The sequence below is a fragment of the Eschrichtius robustus genome, chromosome 1, assembly GCF_028021215.1.
Source record: "Eschrichtius robustus isolate mEscRob2 chromosome 1, mEscRob2.pri, whole genome shotgun sequence".
In the NCBI taxonomy this organism is placed as follows: Eukaryota; Metazoa; Chordata; class Mammalia; order Artiodactyla; family Eschrichtiidae; genus Eschrichtius; species Eschrichtius robustus.
The window spans coordinates 18033178-18057359 of record NC_090824.1 but is presented as its reverse complement, the minus strand read 5'-3'; the positions used below and the strand labels follow the sequence as shown (position 1 = coordinate 18057359).

Below are 24182 nucleotides of genomic sequence, written 5' to 3'. Positions count from 1 at the left end.
CATCTTGGTTGAGAGACTTGTGATATATTTCTACCCTCTAATGTGACGTTTCGATCGTTTCTCAGTGTCTAAGTAATAGATCCTCTGGCTTAGATGTACAACCCCGGGCGGGCAGGGGGAAATCAACTTTTGGCGCTCAGATGGTGGCACTATCCTTCAGAGCTGGGGGTGGGAGGGTGCAGGGTAGAGAGAGAGAGGGGAAGGCGTGCACGGTCTGGGTGGCATCCGCGTTGTTAGCCTTGGCGCTCGCGCTGCAACTCTCTTCAGGGAGGACAGGGTTAAAAGCCGAGGCTGACTTTGCCTCTTGGAAAGCTTTTGAGTTGCAGCCGCGCCTCCCAAGCATTCTTTAAACCAGAAATGTGGGAGGGGCTCCGAGAGGGAGGGAGTAGGGGAGGGAGGGAGAGAAAGAAGACTCGACGAGGGGAGCGCGCCAGAGCGCGAGGGACCGAGGCAGAGGAGGAGTGCGGGAGCGGCGGAGGCGATCCCGCGCCTTCATTACTGTAAACACCTCCCGGGGGTGTCAGACGGGGTGGGGGTGGGGGCCGCGGCGCCTACATTAGCCGGGCCGGGTTGGGTCGAGGCGGCAGTAAGGTCGGAGCAGCCTCCGCACCCACGCCGGGCCGGCGCAGCCCTCGGAGCGAGCCCCGCGGCCGCCCCCGCGCACCCCGCGCAGCGCCCCACGCCGGGCTCCGCGCGGTCGGCGCACAGGCGTCCGTGGCGCGCGCGCCCGCCCGGCTCTCCGGCTGCCCTCCGGGGTCCTCCGTGTCCGAGGAGCCCCGGCGCTGCGGGGCAGCTTTCCGCCGCCTTCCCGGGTCCCCCGCCTTCTTTCGGGACTCGTGGGCTCTGCCGAGGCAGAGAGGGGGGAGGCAGAGGAGAAGAGGAGGCGGGGGCCGCGGCGGCCGGAGCCGAGAGAAAGTGGCATGCTCGAGCCCTGGAGGCGGAGGTGTTGGAGGACGGGGGAAGACGATGCCGCGGCTCCGTAGGGGAGGAAGGCGAGAGCGAGCGAGGCGAGCGGGGCGCCCGGGCGCCGGCCGGCTGCGGGGAGGCGCGCGCCGCTCTGAGGCTCCGGCCTCCGCATCCCGGCGCCCCGACGCTGCGGGCGACAGGGCCGGGCTCCGGCAGCCGCCTCCATCGCCGCCGCCACCACCCGGAGGACCGAGCAAAAGTTTGGATCTGGGGGAGGACGCGACGCTGAGCGGGATTACTACCAGGGCTGGAAGGAGACCTCAAGAACCTTCGCAGGTAACGCACACCCCCAACCCTCTCCTTCCCTGCCTGCCCGCTGGGCTCCTGCTCCCTCCTAGCGCCTTTCCAGATCTGGCTGAAAGTAAGAGGGAGGCGAAGTTGAAGATCCCGGGAATGGGCAGCTAGCACGGGGAGATCTACTGGAACGTTATAGCGGGATCGAGGCGCTTCTCTGCGCAGAGTGGGCAGCTGTGCAGGGAGGCGAATGTCGCCCGGGAATGGATGGGAGCCCTCGGCCCCAGCTGGTGCCTCATCTTGTAGCTCGGAGGAAATTTAGAATGTTTATTCAGTGGCTTTTAGTATTCTTCAAAACAGAGAAATGATGCGTAGATTTCACTAACCCCACCTTCACCCTCCCACTCTCTCACCCTTATTTAGTATCTTTTTAAAAATGATACGAACCCACTCTCATTCGCCTGCCCGGTTTAGCTGGTGCAGGAAAGCAAATGGGGGGGGGGGAGTGGGAAAATTTCAAGCAAAGGGGAAAATTTATCCTTCCCCTTTTTAACATCCTAAGAGCCCTCCCTCCCTCCTTGCATTCATCTCTGGCTTCATAAAATAGGAACTTTCGAAGTCACATTTTGATTGAAGGGTGAGATGAAACACGTTAACCATTGGTGGTGTGAATTTGCAGTGATCGTCAGCCTGTGTAAGTGTGTTTAGGGGGCTAGTGGTGTTGCTGAGAGGCCGGTTTTCCTCGGTGGCCTGATGCACCGGGGCTTGGGGGGAGTGAGTGGTCGCGTTTGTGCACTAAGGCGGGGGCAGCGGAGAGAAAACAGTCACGTTTCCTGGGCAGCAGCCTTCCTTAACGCTAATAAAATAGCTCCTGCGTTTCACTCTGAGAGCGAAAAGGTTTCAGCCTCAACTCCCCGACGTCCCCTTTCCCCCAGTCGAGTTTGAGTTTCGAAGCAGCTCAACGTTTGCTGCTCTGTCTTCTTTATTATGATCATTATTTATTCACCTGGAAACTCATCGTGGCGTCTCTCGTAAATGGAAATCAGTCTCCAAGTGCTTCTGATTAATTTTAGTGGAGGAAATCTTTTGTAAAGCTTACAGTAAGCTAATCAAGTGCAAGGCACAAATCTGTGTAAATGCTCGCGCAGGAGTGCAAGGTGCTGATTAGATTTCTTTACATGCTGCATTTGCTGTGCAAAGCCTCTTCTAAATGGGAGCTATTGCTCCCCGCTCAGCTGGGAGACTCTTTAATCACCCAGGGTCAGGGAGCTTTGGGGCATGTCCACTCGCTCACAGGCTTATTGCTAAATTTATTATGTCTAACTTCTCCCAGGCAAAAGGTAATATGAAGGCTACCTTCCATATCGGGACCGATATTGTCTGTGGACTTAGCGGTATGACTTTATTACATCTCCAAAGAAAGGATCCCCCAGATATTTTGAGGTAAATAGAATGCAGGTTGGCATTTGTCCAGGCATGTATTTGGTTTTTGCAGTATGAATCAGTGTGAATGTAAAATTTTAGATCAGTATCTGAAGTGTTAGAACTGGACTTTTTTTTTTTTTTTTTTTTTAAATCACTGGGCAACATGCGCCAGATACATAAGATCGACAGGCCACCATGTTAGATGAGAATCAATCTTTGGGTAATCAATCTTTCATGCATAGCATGAAAAGTTGCTTATTTTCCCACAGTGTCACTAGTCCGCGAAATACAACTTTTCTTCCTCGCCTCATCAGAAACCTCAAAACCATTTATGGATTTTTAATAATCACAGGTGACAGTGCAACACCATACTGTCATGTTGAGCTGCAAATATCTGTGACTGGAGGAGGCTGGAAGATGAAATTTCAAACATTAGTCCATGCCTCTGGCAGCAGGTACAAGAAATTGTAAAAAGACTTGAGCTAGCTGTACTGTAGCAGACCTATTACAAACCTAGCATGGAAGGAATGCTGGTTTTTAAAAAAATGCCTGTGTCTTAACACTTTAGTAGTTTCATTGCAGTTTTAGAAATTCCAGGGGATGCTTTTTACAGAAGAAGTAGATTCCCAAATGACACCATGCTGGGCTGCCTTGGGTTTCCCAAAGCAGGCATGGTTTTTCCTGTATGCTAGGTTTCAGATGATGTGCTCTTATCCGAGTTTGAGTTTGACTTTGACCGCCTGGATCTAATCTGAACCTCCTCTGATACCCGTTACATTCATATTCTGGCCTGCTGGAGAGTTTGATTTAGGACTTAGACATATCTCCCCAAAGCAATCCTATATCTTCCCAGTTTGAAGCTGTGGTTTCAAGAAAGGCTCAAGTATGTACAAGTGCAGAAGCCTTATTCTGTAGAGAACCAGTGTGAGCATCTGATCTGTCTGACTCTTCAGCTTTGTACTCACTCTACAAGGAAGAACTGCCACTTCTGCGGTCCCTAGTGTCTGAAGGTAAAAACCAGCAAGGGTGCCGGGTGGCTCTCGGTTTTGCTCTACTTAGAAGATTCGAAAAAGGTCAAGGTGATGTAATCTTATTTCTATTCCGGTTAGACCTTTCTGGATAACCATCTTTTGGTACCTTTCATTTCAATTCAAGTTCATTTTTCACTAGATTACTAACTTTGTGGTTTCTGCCACAGTGATTCAAATTCAGGCCATTAGTGACCTCTGTCTGTGAGAAGTGAGCACTCATTGTTTTTCTTCTCATCAGAGTCGACAGATTACGTGTGTGTGTGCGGGGGAGGACCCAACAGCTCTGTAGTTCTCTCTGAGTATTTAGATTTTCGAACTTGATATTTCTAATACAGAGTTCAGAATGGGTAATGATATTTAACAACGGTAATAAAAATGTTACAGGCTAATAGGCCACTAAATGGTTATTCCATACAGCATTGACAATGTGATCAACATAAATAAAACACCAGTGCTCTCCACTGCCAATAAAAGGATAGTACAGTCAGGTAGACTAATGTTTCGAGACTCACAATACTGCTGGATGTAAGTGAAATTTTATTACCCTGAAGTGCTTATGTAACAAGGGAAACTTGAGACAAGCCCAGAACATACATGTGGGATCTAGACTTCACAGTAGCAGTGCATGTATGTCTTTTTAAGTTCAGCTGTGCTTCTACTGTGAATTTATGGTCCAGATCAAGGGCAAGGTGGGGTGTGAGAAGGGTGTCTATAAACAGACGGTCTTTTAAGGAGACTTTTTAAAATCTGATTCCTAATCCAGCTTTGTCTTCTGAGCGTTTTCAAATTAAAATTTCCATTTGAGTTGATTATCCTAAATGGTAATTGAAGACAAAGTTTGCTGGCTTTCTTAGGTGGGCGGATACCATTATCTGGCATTTTCCAGATGGTTTTTGATCGCGTGGTATTTGAGAATATAGAATTTTTAGGAGGCTTTCTCTTCCCTTGGGCAGGTTTTATGCCAGAGACATTTAAAAAGACCAATTATTATTATTATTATTACTAAACTTAAACAACTATTATAACACCCCAACTTTCTTACTTTTCCCTACCCTCCACAAATTGCTTTGCTTTTTTTTAAGTTATATTTTTCTTCTAAAACTACATGTTGGGGCTAGGAGTAAGGCTATCAGTATCTTTTTACTCCTTTCAGCAATATGACCTCCAGCTAAATACTTGTTTATAGTAAAACATACACAGGTAAACATCAAGGACCATTTTAAGACAGAGATTCTTTTCAAGGTTTGAAATATGTTTCTTTTTAAAGGACTATGACACAAATATTGTAATAAAAATATCCTGTGTTCCAATGAATACAGAGACTTATTTCAGTCGCATGGAACAGTAAAACACTGTATTGGCAAAATAATCAGCAGTATTTTCAGTACATGGTCAAAATCTGTTAGAACCTTCATGGGTTTTTTTTTTTTTCCCCCCTTGGTGAATTTCGCATCTACTGGTCTTTTTGGTTTTCTTTGATTCTTTCTGATGTGGCTCTTTGAAGTGATTCAAAATTAAACAGTAGCTACTTTTCTCGGGAAATTCATCGTGTTATGTTCAGGATTCCAGAGGAGTTAATGATGCAGAAAAAGTCCTGTAAAACGTCTTTCTAAAAGAAGTCCTTCTCTTGCAGGCTTCCCACTTACTGGCCTCCTGTAGCATTTGCAGTGAATTGGAACTCTGTTATTTATTTATTTTTCAAATACCACCTCTAACTTAATTTAATGTGGGATGTGTTTCTGCAGAAGCGTACAGCACCATGTGCTGTCCGAACAAAGCAGTGTCATTTACGGATCTGTCAAAGGAAAGGTCAAAGAAAATACCCTTGTATAATTTGGGAGGTCAAAAGGCCACATTCATGATTCTTAAATACCGATCAATTGTTCTGCGGATACTCAATAAGGGCACACATTTCTCTGGCAGTTTAGTGGTTGAAGACCTCAGCCGTTTTTTTGAGGCATTCACAAAATAAATCTCAGATGCTCTTACCCGTTCAGCGCTCATTAGAACTGGGCAGTTTTTCTCACTTTCTTCCCAGGTTGCTTTTAAGGGAATGTGCGAGAAACTTGGCAAAAAGTCCTCTGTTCCCCTCAGTTCACAGGTCGTGTGCTGTATTTCAGTTCTCTTTATTAGAGCTTTCAACACACAGATAAAAGAATCTTCCAGCTGAACCTTTTAAGAACCTGAGGGCTTTTGGATTTAAACCCATCGAAAAATATCAGGTCTCCAAGTTCATCGATACTATTAGGCCTCAGAACACTGAAAGCGCCTTCCACAGGGGGTGAAAGAACAGTGGCTTCTAAAACTGGTTCACGAATATGTGGTCCATTGAAGTCAACAGAGGTCACAGGGCTGAATGGAAAACATTAGACTTATATCAGCCCCGAAATAGGCCCACGTGCTGGTGTCACTCTTAGCCCCAGCTGCCCGTGGGTGTCACTTTCATGAAAATCCAGTGTCAGAATAACCTCTATGGTAGTTTTCTCTCCCACTTTGCTACAGAGCTTCGACTGGAATATTTTGAAGAAGGAAATCATGCGGGAACTTGTAATGTTCCTCATAGATATTAGACAAAGAAACGCTGAAGGTTAAGGGAGTAGATTGGATAAACATTTGACATAGTGGTTCCAGAAAATTCTGTGTAGGCCCTGAGGGATGACATTGACTTTAAATCATATTCCTCTTGATCATTTACGCCCGCCTCCTCTGTTATGTTTTTCAGTTCTCACATACAGTATTTCATTTATTCCTCACAACTGCCTCTTCTGTGAGTTGGTCTGAGAAAGCCCCACTCGCCTGGCTTCTTATTGGGTAACAGGAGCCGGGAGGAAGTTGAAGGCTACCTAAGGCTGCACAGAGCCCTCCTTTAAACCATTTGACTTTGTACAAAATCATGAACATTACATTTAATAACATAGATGCTGAATTCTCTGATGCAGTTTAGAAGTTTCCTTCTTTACGAACTCACCTAAAATGATCGGAGTTGGAGTTCTTAAATTAAAACTGTAAAGAATCTTGCGCTTGTGTAAATATTTTGATTTTAAAATAACACTTCACTGTCTCTCCCCCATTATCCTAGAGGCGTGTTGGCCTGTTAGGATGGGGGTAATTTTATGAGGTCGGCTTTGTGATTTGGGACTTTTACTGCGATGGGGAATGAGAAATAGGGAGGCTGTTTTGGAGGAAAGAGAAGGTGTATGTATAGAAAGAAAACCTGCATTCTCATGTCAGCACACTCCTTTCTACACTGATGACCTTGGACAAATTACTTCATCTTCCGGAGACTTAATTTCCTCTCTGCAGAGTTCAACAGCATTGTTATGGGGTCAGATAAGATTAATGTGTGTGAAAATACCTTGATAATAATTCAGTGTTATATTCTCATAAAGAGGCGTTATTCAAATTGATAACATTTATCACTGCAGGACTGTCAGGTGCTAGGATAGTTCTAGGTTTTATGTAAATAGAAGGGTAACCAAGACAGGGTGCCCTGCCCTCCAGGAGCTTTTGTTTTTGTGAGTGTTCTGGATACCACCCAACCAGTAAAGCGTCTGGTGGTCCTCTACATCACTCCCTCCTTTCATTTAATGGTGCATGATCTTCTTCCGTGGTGAGTTGGGCACAAGGGCCAAACTTTCCTTCCTTGACAGCTTGGCTTGACATTGGAGACTGAATTTATCACAGATGGACTCCACTGGGGATCTTTTGGGAAGGAACCGTCAACATTCCCTGAAGCAAGGTGGTTTCTTTTTGGATGGCTTTATACTTTAGCCATCCAAATGAACCTTTTGCAAAAACACGGTCATTACTAGAATATATGATGATTTTTCAGACTTTTGGTTTGCAAAATAAGGCAGTCCAGTGCAAAAGACTGTCAGTGGTTTGGAAGCCTCCTGAGCCCATTACCAATAAATGGCCTCATTTATTAAGAAACAGCACAGTCTCCAAAGCTGGGCCTTATTTTGACTTGTGAGTGTCACAAAGCCCTTGTGGGACAGTTCTTCACAACTTATTTCTTCATATTTTGTTCAGTTGTATTTTTATAATTGTCAAACCGGAGACACTTTTAATTTTAAATGTTCCAAGAGTTGAGCATGTTTATATTACTTCCCTGATTTGTATACATGTAGGCCTCTGTAAAGGTTAAGGTTTAATTGTTTTAAAGTTACTTAATTGAAGCCTGCAGAAAACACACATATGCTAAGTGTGTATTTATAAAACGTATGATTAGGTCATGATTCTTGATCAGAAGAGAATATTCCTATCAGTGATTTGAATGTGTGACAGTCTGGATCTAACGGTGTTCTTTTTAGTTCTGGATTTTCTATTTGCCAGAGTTCTGATGCTTGCTTTTTTCTTTTTTAAGTTGATCAGCATTTTAGTAGTACCTTGTAAAGGACCTGGCCACAGAACTATATTTTTACATGACAAATTATTTTCATAGTCTGAAAAAATTAGTCTGAATACCTTTTGTTCTGGCAGTGCCAAATGATATAATATTTGAAGAAAGATTGTTTGCTGCTACTCTGAAGAGCTCTGCTAACAACATGAGAAGAACCTGTGGGTACATATGGGGGAGGTAGTATATGTTTGTGTGCGTCTTTGAAATGCACAGACAAATCTAAGGCTTAGATACTGTGGGATGGGAGTACTACTTTACCCTTAATGCTAGGTGGTGCTAATTTAGCCCAGATGCCCCTAATATAATAGAGCAATGAGATAACCCAACTTATTTTTGGTTGGAGATTTTCACTTCCAAATAGGTCCTAGGGAAACTCTAAATAGATAAACACACACGTTGTAACGAGGGACTATACTTTTGTGTGAATGGCGTGGTACTTATGAGGAGATATTATTCTTGTAGAGGCAGAAGGTATACATCCGACGATGAAGAAAGCTTTTTCATACATTCAGGAGATAATTTTTGCCACTTACCGTGTACCAGGCATAGAGTAAGAGTGGAGAGGCAAACATTGGTAATGCAGGATCCCTCCACAGAGGCAACCCAGACTGGTGAGGAGAGAGGAAGACATAAAACCTATCTGCATGGCAGTTTCATCCATGATTGAAGACAGTGCCAGGAGCACAGAGTATTCATGAAAAGAGCTTTACATTTGGAGAGAGAGAGTCTCGGGTTCTAATGCTGCCTCTGTCCCTTGTTAATTATGTAAACTTGGGCACACCTTAAAAATATCTTTGCGTCTTTGTCTCCTCAAGTGGAAAAATGGAAGGAAATTCTTTCTAGTCACAGAGCTGTTCTTCTGAGGATTGAGATAATTATGTAAAATGTCTGCCTGTCTGGCACACAGTAGAGGCTTAATAAATGCTGACTGCAGATCCTTCTCTCTCTGAAATGATAATGATTCCATTATGTTACCCTCCCCCTCTACACATACCTCTGCATTTCCCTGGAATCCCGAAGAAGGCTTTTGACCCTTTGAACCTGTTCATTATTAACAGGATACAGCTTCTGCAGAAGACAATTTCGTTTTTTATGCACGTAACAGAGCATGAGGGGACAGCAAAGGAAAGCGCTCTCCACATAGTGGCAGAATGGGCTCATGGCTAGTGGGATACAGTGTGGGCTGATGGTGTGAGAGGGCACAGAGGGAAGGGACGGAGGGCAGAAAAGAGGCCTCAGTTTGGGGAATCAGAAGGTGGTGTCAGCTGGGTCCTGCCTGACTTGCAATGTTTTTGGTCATTGAAAGCATAGCCTTTGGCACCCCGCCCCCCCATTCACCTCCATGCCCCCTTCCAGGGTGACAGTACCTGCAGCTTGCAACAAGCCCCATGTCTAGAGTGTGACCCTGGACACAGTGAGCCGAGGTTATGATGCCTCTGCCAGTCTGCGGAGATTTTTTTATCAGAATGCCTTTTAAACACTTGCTTCACGCAATCCATCTCGCACATGACTCTTGGCAGAGTCAAGAAGATATTTTATTGTAGAAGATTAACATGTAAATCATTGCTCTGTTTATATAATGCTTATTCTGTGCTTACAGAATGATTATACCTTGCTTGTGTAATGGTAGCTGCTCGAATCAGAACGATGCGCTTGGGTTATCATTTCCGTGTGGAAGGATTTCTTTCAGAAAGCCATTTTCAATTAATTTAAGTAAAGGAGCTTCTTACTGCTTCTGTGTGAGACACTCCTGAACAGCACTCAAAGGCACTGCTCAAATACACAATGCTGGGGTTATTTTTCAGTTATCATTATGATTACATGTATATATAGTATAATTTTTGCATTCTACTGAGCAGTTGAGACTTGGTTCTTTTTTTTTTTTTAGCACTATGAATCTGTAAATTGATGTAGGAAGGCTATATTTAAGAAGACGTTAGGAACCCCCAGCTTCCAAGTTTGGAAACACAGAAGGTTTTCCTGTTAAAATCACATCATATATATGCAACACATATACATATAATCAATCACGTTGGAGAAGAGAAGCAGGCACTAGAGTGTATTCTGCAAGCTCTTCACTTCTTAGTAAGTAGCTTTAGAACCAACATTCCACCCCACATAAAACAATAAGACCTTGTTTTGCTTCTTTAGAACATGTAAGAGAGATTAAAATTCTTTGGGAAATGGTTTAAAATATATATATTTTTTTACCCAAATAGGTAAGGAACCAGTCAAATAGTGCTGACAGCAATGGAATTTAAAGCTCAATTCTCATAATCTCTGAGTCCCAAAGGAATGCAAGGCAGGCATCCATTCAAGTCACAAGCTTGTAACTGGGGATTTGACAAAGGTTGATTTTTTACCATGTGCCAGGCACCATGCTAAGTTTTGTTCTGAGCATTTGGGATACTCTTTCAAAGAAGACCTCATCCCTCCTCCCCAGGAAATCTAATGGATTGACCTAGAGTTGCCCTTTTCCAAACGAGACTCATCCATCTGAATGAACTGAAGGAGCTGGTTAAAAATCCATGTTTCTGGGCCTGAGGCCTGGAGATCCCGATATTTTAAGTCTGTGATGAAGCCTGGGAATGTGGATGTTCAAAAGTTCCTGGGATTGGAGATCACTCACTGATAATTTTTAGAATTTTTTCCGACCCAGAGACTCCGTGGTTTTATAGTTGTCTGGTTTAGAGTAACTTGTGAATTTCTGAAAGTATTTTTCCCATATATTTTGCCCCATAGGAACTATTGCTCCATTTAACCCAACTCTTCTAGGGGAACCTTCTGAGGGACCAGATGTCAGGGCTGGTTTCACTCTTGGTAGCCACAGCCTCCTGTGTGGTTTTTCCACCATCTGTCTGTACCATTCTTGGTGACGCCAGAGTTAATCCCCTAAGAAAGCAAATCACATTGCATTACTGGTCCTATGATTTGGATTTCCTGTCCCCCTGGATAAAGCCCATCCAAACTTGTTTTCATGACACGTGAGACCCATGACAATCTGGGTCCCAAGCATCACTCAGACCTCATTCTCCAGCACCCATCCTCAGCACCCATGCTCCAAAGATGGTAAGGCCTCTTGATAGTTAGCCTTCCCCATGCTGTTTACCCTTTACATAGAATATTACCTGCTCACTCTCCATTTGGCAAACTCTTTTCCTTTAAGACACACAGGAATGACACATTCCCTCCCAGTCAAAATTAGTCATTACTTTCTCTGGGCTTCTAGAGTATTTTGTTTGTCACCTTATTAGTTCCCTGTTGGTGTTGTATTGTAACGTGTCTGTCTCTCCCAGTAGGCCCAAAAACCTTGGCTCATTCATCCCATCTCCCTGGTACTAACGATAGTGCTCAATGCCCCAGGTTCTGCATACATGTAATTGAATGAATAAGTACATAATTGTTCTGGACAATTCTGGAAAACAAGAAGATTCATAATCTAGTGATAGGGGCTGCTTCCTCAGAAGTGCTTTCCATACTTATAGATTGGTGGCTCAATGGGGAAAAAATACAACCACCACCATTCTGCCTTACTGTAAGAAGGTTTGTCAGGCAAAAGGCTTTTGGTTAACCCAACCCTGATCAACATCAAGCTCTCCAAACCTCACATGAGGCAGTTTCAAATGCCACACTCAAAGGTCTGTTTAAAGAAGGAATACTTTTGCTTGATGAAGTATCTCTCTTGGCACCGAGTAAAACCATCAGTTAAGTAGATGTTCACGCAGATGTGGTTTCCATAAAATGAGAAATTTAACTTACAGTGTTAACTTTGTGTCTCTTTCCTGGCAGAATTAAAGAGAGCAAAGCAAAGAACTTGTGACAGTGCTGTGCGTTTGCCCTCTTTTTCATGTTGTTGCTCTTCGTTTTTGTTTTGTTTATTTTATCTTAGGCACATTATTTCCTGATGGCGATATCTGAGGAATGAGGGCCCTACAGAGAGGAGAAAAGAAGACTAGGAATCATAGATCGTTACTCTGTCTCCACAAAGCAGGATCCACCCTAGTCCTCATGATTTGCACATTGAATGAAGCAAAGTACATGCGAAGGTTGCAACAGATTCTAAACTTGCATGGTTTAATGTGATCACGGTAGTGACAGAAGTTGGACTTCAAGTCCTTGTTGGCCAAGAGACAATTCGAACACCTTGCTGCATTTATGGTAGACTATCGATTGACGGACAGAGAGGACTTGCTTGCAGGTGGGGGTGGTGTACGCACATATAAACACACTCTGGTCCCTCTTCCCCCTTTTTTAGCAAAATTTTCAGTGGCTAAAAGAGTAGAAGATAGTGGAGCACATTTTGATATGCCCACACCTTAACCCTTGGTCCCTTCTGGGCTGTCTATATACTGGCAACATTTTCCATGCCAATAGGTGACCCATGGATGACCTGAGATGACTTTTTTTTTTAAAATTAATTAATTAATTTTTTTTGGCTGTGTTGGGTCTTCGTTTCTGTGCAAGGGCTTTCTCTAGTTGCGGCAAGCGGGGGCCGCTCTTCATCGCGGTGCGCGGGCCTCTCACTATCGCGGCCTCTCTTGTTGGGAGCACAGGCTCCAGACGCGCAGGCTCAGTAGTTGTGGCTCACGGGCCTAGTTGCTCCGCGACATGTGGGATCCTCCCAGACCAGGGCTCGAACCCGTGTCCCCTGCATTGGCAGGCAGATTCTCAACCACTGCGCCACCAGGGAAGCCCCTGAGATGACTTTTGATAAAGCACTCTGCTTGAGTTCTAGGGGCTAAGCACAACCCCCCCCCCCACCCAAGGATCTTACAGGGTTAATTTATGGGGCTGTTTAGAAACAATACGCTTTCCTGATTCTTGAATCATGCTGGGTATCAGTAAGGCCACACTCTCATCTAGGGAGATTAATAACAATAATAATAATAGTAGTAGTAATAATAATTAACAGGGGTAATTGTATTGATTATACAATTAATTTAGGATGCTGCTTATGCAGTTCATGTATATTATCATGTTTAATTATTCACAAAAACCCTGTATAAGATGTTCTGTTTAGAAATACTGCTAATAACCCCAGTTTACACACAGGGCAACTGAAGTAGAGCGAATTGCGTCAGATTGCTTATCTTATTTTGTAACTGCAGTTAATTAGTTTTATAGGATAGGTGAGCACTAGGTAATTTCCAAAATCCACTCTGAATTTATTTTTCCAGGCCTTAAAATCAAATTCCGGGATGATTGCTCACTGTGCCCTAGGCAACATGTGGTCCAGCTTTCCATATTTGACTTTTTAATAGGTAACTATCTAAGAAGTCATTATTTGCTCTTTGCCATTTTTGAGTGAAAGCAGTTCTTGGGTCTGTCCGTGCATTTCTATAAAATGGGAAGAGAGAAGAGTCATTAATTAGAAAGTAAAGTGTGACAACTTCTAGCATGTTTTCAGTACTAATGAAAGTCTGTGGTAAGTACCTAGTGATTAAGGAGTCAGTTATCGGAGAGCAGGCTCTCCATTTCTTGTCTTTACCCTTTTACCAGCACTACTAATAAATAATTAGATGGACTGATTTGAGATGCACCTCTTTTTCCCTGTGGAGGTGATAATGGACAATGGAATGGCCAAAGGGCAGATAATAACATAGAGAGAGGTTTCTGAGAGAGCCTGGAAATGACTGACAATTGACTGTGCTATAAATAGATCAGATTCTCTCCTTTTCTAAATCTATGTGATTGCTCAGGTGGTAGACCCTGTTGGGTGAAAAAATGACCCAGAGATGGTCTGGGAAAGGCTGTTGCATGTTGATAATTTGAACATAAGCCCAGCGCTTACAAGTCGTCACCCAGTTGAATTTGAATTTTGACCCTCCCTCTTTTTTCACCCTTTCTGCTGATGTCCTCATCTCTGCATGTATTCTCGTTGCGTTTTATGAATTTGCAATTATTTGTCCTTCCTAGTTCTGTATAAATATTCTTAATTCTGTCTAAATTAAGTGATCCATTGCTTAATTCTTTCATTTCCCTGTAGGCAGCTAGACCATGGCTGCTGTTGTTTATATGTTCTTTTGTCACCACATGCCCATCATCTGTCATGAGACTTCTGTGGATGGGGTGGCATAAGATGATTTCTGAGTTGGGTCAGTTTGGATGGGCTCGTGGATGGGGTGATTTATGAAAGCACGCTCTGCCCAGGTGTGGCAGCAGTTTGTTAAGTGGCTCCCCAGCTCCAGGGCCACATGCAAACACCAGCTCTGTTTGGCCCTCCGGTGAATTCTGTGTTATTTCTGTCTATGGCAGAAATTTTACCTAATGCTTTGTGTCCACTATCTGTGAGCTCACTTAAGGTGAAGGCCTTGCCCAACAAATGTTTGAGGAGCTAAATTGAACCAAAGCATTTGCTCTCTGCAGTTTGCAGCTGAGAAGTGATCAGGCCACGTGGAAGAAACTGAAACATACCAGTGTCGGTCTTGCTGGAAATGGCTGCCTGGTCTCTTTGGACCATGCGCAGACCTATAAAGGATCAGCCTGCGACCCAGGGTCAGTCTTCCCTCTCCACTCGGAGTGGTGAACTCACTTGGATTTTGTTGGAATTCAATGTCAGTATGTCATTTTAAACAAAGTCTCACTCTGTTTAATTCATATGTCTTTATTAAACATGATCCGCTGTCTAGAACCACTGCTTTGAGTCATCTTTGATTACTCCCTTTCACTCACTTTCAACTGTTCCGTCACTAGTTTTATGCATCTTTCAAAAATTCTGTCCTTCTTGCCCTTTCAGTTAAACCCAGGTATGTCTTTCCTCCCCTGACTTGCACACCACAGCTGCTCTTCCTCATTTTCAGGCAGATGCTACCGCTTTCCATTATTCACAGGGCCAAGCCTAAACTTTTAAGCTTGACACTCAAGGCCATTCTTTCCTTCCGTGGCTTTCCTTTATCTTCCCAAAGAAAGTTAATCTTCTCCTCTGAACTAAATGTAGGGTGAGCCCTCACTTTTATCTTTATAATAGTCTCGTTGTGGTGTAAAATTTTACCTGGCGCTTTGTGTCCACTGTCTGTGAGCTCCTTTAGGGAGAAGGCCATGCCCAGTAAATGTTTGAGGAGCTCCACTGAACTCAGGTATCTGACTCCAACCTACCTCTGAAACTTACAGGACAAGTCTCTATCTCCATCAACATATACTACTTCCCATCATTTTCAATACTGAGCAAATTAATATTAACAGAAGTTTGCAGAAATAACTCATGAATTTGAATTTCAAAGTTATCTAATAGAAGCTTCCCTTGTTCCCTCTGTGGAACACTTTGTCAAAGCAGTGCACCCTTGCTTTGAAAACAGGAAGGCAGAACATTCCAACAGCACCATGAACCCTCTGTTTATATTTGTAAAATCTGTAGTCTTTCCAGACCTCTAAGCAAGAGCAAATAGAAATAATCAGAGGCATTAGACTTGATTATGTTGAGCTGGATTCTTATAACTGAGGCTGGATAGCCAAAATTAGCGGTGTGCTGGTTTATACTAAAGAGATGCTTGCAATATTGCAGAACCACAGACTGCAGCTTGCTGGAATCTTTGAAGACATCTGGATGTTTTGAAAAATGCAACAATCACATGCTTTTTATTATCTCCATAATTGTATTATTTCAAAAAGGGATCTGCGTAACGACAGAGGATGGGTGTAGTAGGAAGGCCACGGAGTTTGCATTCACATGGATGGCTTTGAATCTGGTTCTGCCGCAACCTGCTAGGATAACTTGAGCATGTTTCTTCGTCTTGGGTCTACTTCCTCCATTTTTAAATGGCGGAAAAAATAATATGCATCTCACAGGATCACTGTGACAAATAGATTAGGTGATGCCTGACACACATAAAGTACTAGTAAGCCTTGGCTCTCCTTCCTTTTGCACTCCAACTTGGAATAATATGAGTGCTGTGGTTTATAAATGGCTATTTTTTTCCTGCATAGATAAGGCAGTTCTGTAATACTGTGTCACTGTTTCCCTAAAGGATCTCTCTGTGGGGCAACACTGCCTCTTGCCCAATTTCTCCATAACAGTATTTATGTCTGGGGTCCAGAAGAGGAAACGATATCTTAGAAATAGTTATCACTCTGTCTCAATTAGGACACTCACTGTTGAAGAACTCTTAAAAACACTTTGCTTCTGGGAAAAAAAGAAATCTCTCCAGCAGTCTTATCGCCTCAAAAACAGTGGGTATCATGGATTATTAGAAAAGAATTACTCAAAGAGAGCGCTCTTAAAAACAACTGCCCGCCGAGGAGTCTGGCTTATCAACAGGCAAAAAAAGATTTTTTCTACTAAATTTTAGCTTGTCACTATAAACATGAAAATGGCAAGGCTCGGAATATATTCTGTGGGGACGATGCAGGGAGTGTTTCCACTAGGTGAAATTCTCAAGGGAGGGCTTCTAAGAATGAACATTAACTCTTCAAGAACCCTAGGGAATGTCTATTAAGAAACAGGTAAACAACAAAATGAAAGCTATTACAAAGAGGGAAGCAAAACAGGCAAATCAAGTAAATAATTTTATTGTGGACCACATTGTGGAAAATATGATGGGATGTGAGGCACATTTCATTTAACATGAATGACCAATGTGATTATAATTGGCTAATGCATATGTTTTCTTTTTCAGCGTAATATTAGTGTCATCCAGAGTTATGAAGGTGTTTTTCATATCAAAACCCCACAGCCATGAGAAATTATATTCGTAGACTTATTTTCTGGTAAAAAGTCAATGTTGTTTCAGCTTCACTTAGATTTCAGTTTAAAGGCTTGTCTGCAGTCTGAAAATACATGTTAGCAGATACAGAAGGATCTGTACAACATGACTTTTTTTTTTTACCCTTAAAAACCAGTATCAGAGCTTATGCTTGATTGTATTTTTCTTTGTGTGGAAATCTTGATCTTCTTGTATAAAATACTTTGGAAGTTTGGAAGGGATCTCATGGGAGAATTGTAGCATTTCCTTCGTTAGCGATTTTTCAGATAACATGAATAATTATCCTGATGGTTTAGCTTAAATTTGGTCTCTGATGACAGGCGTGCAAACAAGCTGGCTTGTCACTGCCCACTCTCGTTTCATGATTCTTTATTTCTAGATCATTAATGGGATTTCTATGAAAATATATAGCAAATAGATTCCTGAAGAAATGAGTATTCAGATGATTATTTATCCTTAAGTGACAGAGAGACTTGTAAATAACGGAATGTCGAGAGAAATCTCTAATTTCATTTAATGGTAGCTTGGCTGTGATTGTGACTCCACCTTTTTACCAGAACTCCTAACAAGAAGATGAAAGGATTGCAATTTCAAGTCCCATATTTCTTTTGCTCTTCAAGATTTAGAGCACGTTGCTGATGGAGGAGTGCTAGTTGGTATCTGTGAAATGTGCTGAACAGGACCATTAGGCCATAATTGAAGTGATATAAGGAACAGGACTGTTTGGAAAAATTAGGAAATGGAGGTAGGCTGGAAGATTAAGAGGAGCACGGACATGCCGCTGGTAGAGATAACCTTCTAGAATCTCCTTTTCTGCCTACAGTAGCTCTTAGCCTTCTCCAATGGAGAGTAATTGAGAATTCATTAAAAAATGCAGTGTTTGCTTTTTTTTCATATCACTCTACGATTTAACTCTCTAGAGCCCAAGTGACAGCGGTAGGTGCTCCCGTGTCGCCTCTGCTTGTCCTGTTTAACGGGAGAGGTTGGGAGGGGTAGTACCTTGTGGTCATCGGCACATCCAAACATGACTCCAGGTAGAGGGAATGTCAAGGACAGCACGGTTGCTCAGTGTTAGAATGAGGTGGGCCTGAGTTTGCATACCAGCTCTATTGCTACCTAACTGTGACACTTTGGGCAAATTATAAATTTTATCTCAACCTCTTGTATAAAATGAAGACAATATTTTATAAAGTTCTTATAAAGATTAAGTGAAATAAGCTATGCAAAATATTATGCCTAGTAGGGTCTTAGCATATTGTTAGTTTTCAGTGTGTTTGGCTAATTACCACTGTATCTTAAGTTCTTGAATGAATGGATGGATGAGTGCATGCATGGATGGATTTATATGTATGTTCTGCCTTGAAATCCCTAAAAGATTCATTTTATTTAGGATTGCAGTGGACCCTAATGGAATAACTAAAGATTTAATTTAATTATTGCCGGAGAGAAAGCATGGCATGAAGTGGAAACATGAAGATGGGAACTGTTTTTCGTAATCCTTTCCATTTTTGTAATTCCTATTTCTTTTATTTCTTAAAGCTTTCAGTTTGGTTATATCATTTTACTTTCCTATCTCCGTAGTAGGTGGGGTGTGTACAGTTATCACTATCTCAAAGATTCCCAGAGAGGAAGATGAAATGGGGAAGGTCATGTCCATTTCTGTTTCGTGTAGCTATTTACCAAATAGTCATCTTATCAACAATTCGTGCCATGAGCTGGACTGGACAAGCAGTGTGCGATCATCAAAAGATCAATAGGCTAGTGGGCAGATGTTCTGAATTCTAGTTTTTGTGCTGTCTCTAAAAAAAAAATATTTGATTTCTGTCAAATTTCTCAACTGTCTTGAGCCTCAGTTTCTTCATTTGTTTAAGACTGGGCAGTTCCAGTAATGCTTTAATTCTCAGAATCTAGGGAGCCAGCATTAGTGGTTAGAAGCTAAGCTCTGGATCTTGTCTGCTTGGGCTTGTAGCTGCCTTCACTACTTCACAGCTCTGGCACCCTGGCAAGGTACTTAATCTCTATAAGCCTCACCTTTCTCATCTGTGCAGTGGGGACAGCAAAATTAAAACCTCCTTTAAAAAGTTGCCATGAGGATAAACAACAAGGTCCTACTGTATAGCACAGGGAACAATATTCAATATCCCATGATAAACCATAATGGAAAAGAATATGAAAAAGAATGTATGTATAACTGAATCACGTAGCTGCACAGTGGAAATTAACAGAACATTGTAAATCAACTATATTTCAATAAAATAAATTTTAAAAAAAGAAAATAAAAACAAAACCCCAAAACCAAAAATAAACCAAAGAAAAATCATGTTAATAAAAAAATGAAAATAAATATATAAGTAATCAAAATAAATGTGAGTAGATTTAATTCATACATTAGTTAGAGATTCTCAGATTTGATAAAGGAAATAAATGGGTATTATGCTATTTATAAGAGACATCTCACCCCTATTAAAAAACTATACCTGAAGTTCGAAAATAAAAGAATGGAAGATTATACCACCCAAAGAGAAATTAAACAAAGCAAACAAATAAGCAACAAAAACTCCACCATCAACAACAACAGTGAAACAGAAAGATGCCAAAGAAAAAGAAATTGATACAGCAGTAGCAACATCCAATAACTAGAAAACAAACTAAACACTTAAGAATTATAGAAAGGAAAATATAAATCATGTATGATGCCAAATACTGGTAATGATCATCACTATTATTATTTCCATGTTTTTCCATATTTGGAATTCTATTAAATACGTTTTTATTTTTAAAAAAACAAGTTGCCATGAGGATTAAATGCATGCCGAGCATTTAGCATAGTATCCGGTGCAGTTATGTGCTCAATAAATATTAACAAGTCTTCCAATATGGCTTATTCAAAAAAAGGTAAGGCAAGCATCACTGATGTTTTGGAAAAGCAATAGACATTAATGTGTCCCTGTATTACTGACCCAACAGCCCAAGTCATGCCCTTCGAAGCTACCAAGGGCAGATGATCACAGAAGAACATCCCACAGGCCTCTTCAGTGAGAGGTGTGGTCCCTCTCGTTCCCTCTAGGAGCTCAGCCAGTGTTTCATGAAGATACTGTTGATGATTCTGCCACAGCATGGAATTTCCTGGTGTAGACAGGTAAGACACGGAGACCTTTCGGTTTATGGAGCGATTTAGAAGGCGGATCGTGAAACCTTTGATGTGAAGGAATGATTCCAGAAATCCTTCCAAGAGACCTGCACTGCTGTAACTAATGAGTCTTGTTGCTCATGTATCTGATGCTTCTGCCACTGCATTATTTCTCTGAAAATTTTACCAGCCTAACCTCTAGGTCTAGTTTTAGAAGACTGTGGAGGAATGGCATTTCTGGATGCAGTGCTCAGGCTAGAACTCTCACATTAAATTTTAACTAGGGGATTTTTTGTAAATGAAATACTTTCAGACACAATAGATAGTGAATAAGGCAGGGGACACTGAGAGAACAGCCACCTTCCACCTGTTAGCTCCTTTCTTTTGATTCAAGTAAGATTTTACAGGTATCTGCATTGGTCTTTGTTATGAAATGCACACCTGTTCTCCTTTGCAGCATTGAGACAGAGCAAAAAGATGCAGTGGATATTGCAGTGATAAAGGTTTATTGGCCACAAAACATAAAATCTGGATGAGATGTGATGATACAGTCTTCTTACGGATGCAAACAGGGTATTTTGTAGTGGCCGACTTTCAAACACTTGCCCCCAATCATCCACTTGCTTTCTCTTCCTCTCCCTCAGTGGGCTCTGCCACTGGGACCATCTAAGGGTCCTTTCACCTTGTTGAAACCCTTGGGATGATGGCTGTCTGAATTATACTTTTATCCTCAGATTCCAGCACAGATCAGGGATACAGTAGGGTTTCAACGAATATTTGTGGCAGAAAGGAGTGAGAGAAGGGAGGGGGAAGGAAGGAAAGATTGAGGGAGAAGGTAAAAAGAAAGATGATTTCAGGACTTCCCTGGTGGTCCAGTGGTTAAGAATCCACCTTCCAATACAGGGGATGCAGATTTGATCTCTGGTCGGGGAACTAAGGTCCCACATGCTGCGGGGCAACTAAGCCCGCACGCCACGACTACTGAGCCCCTGCACTCTAGAGCCTGCGCGCCACAGCTAGAGAGAAGCCCACGTGCCGCAACGAAGAGCCCGTACATCGTAACAAAAGATCCCGCGTGCCTCAACGAAGATCCCGCATGCTGCAACCAAGACCCGACGCATCCTAATTAATTAATTAATTAATTTTTAAAAAAGAAAGATGATCTCATGTTACCTCCGTAGATGAGTATAAGTTTTGGTGGTGGTCCTGCATTGTAATTTTGGAAAAGGATAGAGCCTTTTTGTCCTACTGAAGACACGGCATAACAGAGGACCTTTGGAGTGCGTTAAAACACAGCTCTGCCTATGTGCTTGACACAGTTATACAAAAAACAGCATAGATTCAGTTTTATATTCATCAGCTTATAAGGTAGGGCAGATATTTTCAAATGTGATTTTGAGGGTTTCAATTGAAAAGAAAATCTCATCAGTAACAGAAAGCCAAGCCTCCCTTCTTGTTTTCATTCTCATGTAGAAGAAAGGGGGAAACATTTTATTCTTTTCTTTTTCAAAGAGCTGAACTTATTAGAGGGCTTCATTACCCTCTGCAAGACACCACTTATTTTTAGGTAAAAAAAGATTCATGATTGAGCCAGCGATCAACAAGTACTTATTGAAATCCCAAATACCAGAAAGTTCTAAGTGCTAGTTTAGTGTTCTTCCTGCAGGATTTAATAAACTATCATCTTGCAAAAAAGACATTGTAGAAGATAAACATTTGTCAGTGAGCGATCACAGGGTGCAGACGCCTTTCCTGCAGAGTGGAAGTATTATGTGCTTCATTTCCTGATGTATTAGTGTACCTAAGAAATACAGTCCAGGATGTACTACATTTTCATTTTTTTTTCAAAGTTGCCAGTGGCATACAGATGACTCTGAGGTTTTATCAGACCACGTCTGTGTGGTTTGAATATCTATTTTGAATCCTCCAACCCTTTTCCTTAACTGAATCCTGACATTCTAGTTAGAGCTGACAATGAATTCAACTCACCTAATCGGGCCGAGACTCTTTCCCTCTTAAAATTGTGATATTTCTACTTGATCCATTATTTGTAAAATTTAGTTCATTAACTTTGACCAAACAATTAGGATTGTGAATATGAGTGTGGTGTTTAACTTATCTGAGGAATGGTTATGTTTGCCATTCCTTTCTGAATTTAAAAATAGAGAGATGCTGCTATGAATTTCTGTTGACTCGGTCCAGTTAAGAGAACGATTCTACATCACTACTGGATGCCTGCTAAGGTCTGATTCTGAGGTCCTTTTTCCCTGAAGGTGGTTTGCTGTCCTGCAGTCAGAGGTGGTGCTTGATACCACGTCATCTTCCCATGCCCTCACCCACTGGGTATAGATCACACCTGCAGAACACACTCATGTGGATTAAAGACCTATAACATCATCTAATAATGCCTTTCTAATGGAGACAGGCATCATTCTGGTAATGCAATTGTGGTCCTTAGAGACCACTTGGTATGCTAGTTTACTCTGTGTAAAAGCTATCTTTATTGAAAGGGAAGGAGGGAAAATCTAAGCGTGACGAGATACTGAAGTCTTTTCACGTCACATTTCACAGTAGATTCAGATCTTGAGCTAAGGGGCCAAAGGAGGTTAGCAGCCCTAATAATCTTGCTGTACCTTCAGAAATGAACTAGTTAGTATGTCAGAATATGCCTAAATTCCTATGAGATGCTACAGGTCAGCAACATAACTGTTTCTTCCCTATCTAAAATCTTAAAATGAATCTGGTAAGGAGAGAAGAAAATGGGAAGAACTCCAACTATTAAAAATTAGAAAAGTGATGACTAAAAACACTTTTAATAATTAGCAGGAGAAAGGGACTTCCCTGGTGGTGCAGTGGTTAAGAATCCACCTGCCAGTGCAGGGGACATGGTTCTAAGCCCTGGTCCGGGAAGATACCACATGCCGCAGAGCAACTAAGCCCATGCGCCACAACTACTGAGCCTGCGCTCTAGAGCCCGAGATCCACAACTACTGAGCCCACATGCCGCAACTACTGAAGCCCATGCACCTAGAGCCCGTGCTTTGCAACAAAGAGAAGCCAGTGCAATAAGAAGCCTGTACACCGCAACGGAGAGTAGCCCCCGCTGGCCGCAACTAGAGAAAAGCCTGCGCTTAGCAATGAAGACCCAACACGGCCAAAAATAAATAAACAAATGAATAAATAAATTAATTAATTAAAAAATAATTAGCAGAAGAAATAAGCATAAAGATGTATGCATGTTTCTATTTTCTAGCAGTGAGATGTTAATACAATATAGATAGAAGGCATATAATTAAGAAATTCACTACTAAGTTGATAAATTCAGTCCTGTGAATATAGAAGATTTGTACTTTCGTAAGACTGTCTGGAATATACAGTGATTCTCTTAAAATTAAAGCAGTAATAAGCAGTGCTGTCTGGACGTTCATAATTTTCTTAAAGTTTCATACCTAGAGACAACTATATGGATTTCATCTGCAGTGTTCGCCATTCTAAAAGAATGCCCACTGGGTGGTTGAAAATTAGGTGTATATGGGTGTGTGCAGGGCACACTAATTTTATTGGTAAGAGCTTAATTTCAGATATTTAACTTACCTTTTGACAAGCTCTAGCCTACATCCCAAATACCCTGCTTTCTTACCCTAAATTCACCTATAAGTAGTGCTCTATTAATTTTAAAAAGTTAGTGATAAAATTCTATTGCTAAAAATATTGTAGCTTTAAAAATGGAATCATAGACTGAGCTTGGTCTGAGGACCACACATGTCCCTTGGAGAAAATCCATTTTCGACCCGGGAAGTTCCATATGTTCTATGCTGCAGGGGCGCGCCAAGGCTTAGAGGCAGTTGTAGGAAATGATTAAGCTAGCGCTGGAGGCGGGCTCCGTAGGGCTCAGATCCCTCCTCGTCATTGTACTTGGTTACTTGTCTCTCTGGGCCTTAGTTTTCTCAACTAGAGCATGGAGATAATGTCTACCGCATAAAGGTGTTGGGAGGATTAAATGAATTAATACTGTGTGCTCGGAACAGTGCCCGGCATGTAGTACATGCATATTAAATTAATAACTATGACTATTACTTATACGTAACGCCTTACTAGCACAATTTCTCTACCTTTTATAATTGATCTAGTAAAAGACTTTGTGAACTCTTCCTGTTTTCTTTTCTAAGTGATAAACCCCTTCAAAAAACACAGACCCTCTTACTTGATGGGAAGCTTAAATTCATAACTAATTTAGAGTGTTCTTTTTTAAAGCATTTTTATGAGGTAGCTCTGTTATTAGTTTGCTGATTCTT

At 42.0% G+C, this 24182-nt stretch overlaps 1 protein-coding gene across 2 annotated transcripts in view; it reads left to right on the top strand.

The window, feature by feature from the left end:
* Positions 1–24182, top strand: part of FLRT2 (fibronectin leucine rich transmembrane protein 2) — a 96020-nt gene that overhangs the window by 2570 nt on the left and 69268 nt on the right. Inside the window, exon 1 of one of the 2 annotated variants that reach the window (XM_068541935.1) lies at positions 1044–1242. The exons of the other annotated variant lie outside the window; for it this stretch is intronic. The gene's annotated coding sequence lies outside the window, so the exon portion shown is untranslated. Of the gene's footprint in view, positions 1–1043; positions 1243–24182 lie in introns of those variants that run through there. 2 annotated transcript variants of the gene reach the window in all.